At 36.3% G+C, this 1,307-nt stretch overlaps 1 long non-coding RNA gene across 1 annotated transcript; it reads right to left on the bottom strand.

Annotated features, from left to right (window-relative positions):
* LOC102299023 lies at positions 1-1,241 on the bottom strand. Its single transcript, XR_001337027.2, has 4 exons — positions 611-1,241; positions 402-495; positions 130-258; positions 1-29 (listed from the first exon to the last, which is right to left on the bottom strand). It is a non-coding gene; the product is annotated as an uncharacterized LOC102299023 (long non-coding RNA).
* Positions 1,242-1,307: the final 66 nt, after the last annotated feature.

Raw genomic sequence — 1,307 nt, 5'->3', positions numbered from 1 at the left:
ATCAGCAGATCCACCGTGACTGCATTTACCTTTGAACAGGGATAACATTTTATCATTTTATCAAGAGATATTGAAAACATACAAAGACTTTATCATAACACATCAAAAGAGATGATTGCTCCAAGTTACCTGTAGGTTTTGATGAGGAGATTAGGTTAAAGTAGCCTGAAGTCAGAAGTCCCTGGTTCAGCACATCAGGCAGAATGTTGTTAGTACAGTTCTCTCCTATGCAACTTCTGCAAGTTGGAGTATTTTGTCCTGCAGAAATATCAAATAACAAAGAAAAAATTATTGATTTATATTTTAGTAAACATTACAAATACTACTACAAATTTAATCTATATCATATTTAAAGTGGAATTCTCAACTCTAAACACAGACAGTGGGGGGAGGGCGCCTACCTGCCAAGTTCTTAAGAGGTTGGTCAGGTCTGATCAGAGCACTGTATGGAGCTTTATTTCCCAGCTCCACCCAGTTACTGTGGCTGTAGAAGTCCTTCATATACAGAAAATGAAACAAATTTAGAATATCATCTTTGCATTTTGTTTTAATTACACAATGCTGTCATCTAGCAGTCTTAACAAATTAGCAGTAAATTAAGTATCGGTACCTGTAGAGTGTGACAGATTTGCCCTAGAGACCACCTCCCTCGGATATAGTTTTCTATCTTAGCATGCGCCTTCACCACAGATGCACCTTATTATTAAAATACAAAAGATTAGACACAAGCTGCAATAGTGTAGCCTGCACTGCAAAACCTGAGTTACAGCATTACATCACCAGTCTTTATCCACTCAAAGCAGTGTTACAGTAAGTGTGTGTGTATGTGTGTGTGTGTGTGTGAATGTTGAAGATGTTATTCTGCAAGATTTCTGTTTGAAGTTGGCAGTTCCAACTGGCAAACAAGTCTTGTTTGTTGAGTACTGAAGTAATCTGTAACATCACTTTCCTTCCGTAGATATACAGGGAGTGTAGAATTATTAGGCAAATGAGTATTTTGTCCACATCATCCTCCTCATGCATGTTGTCTTGTTATAACCATGTTATAATCAACCATATTATAACCAACCATGTTATAACCATGCTATAACCAACCATTTTATAACCAACAATGTTATAACCATGTTATAACCAACTGTGTTATAACCAACCATGTTATAACCAACCATATTATAACCAACCGTGTTACAAACAACCGTGTTGTAACCATGTTATAACCAACCATGTTATAACCATGCTATAACCAACCGTTATATAACCAACCATGTTATAACCAACCATGTTATAACCAACCATGTTATAACCAA

Source organism: Haplochromis burtoni, unplaced genomic scaffold (assembly GCF_018398535.1).
Source record: "Haplochromis burtoni strain Fernald_Lab_line unplaced genomic scaffold, NCSU_Asbu1 Contig_348, whole genome shotgun sequence".
NCBI classification, from domain to species: Eukaryota; Metazoa; Chordata; class Actinopteri; order Cichliformes; family Cichlidae; genus Haplochromis; species Haplochromis burtoni.
Note: the sequence above shows the minus strand (reverse complement) of the source record. Positions and strands in the feature narration are given on the sequence as shown.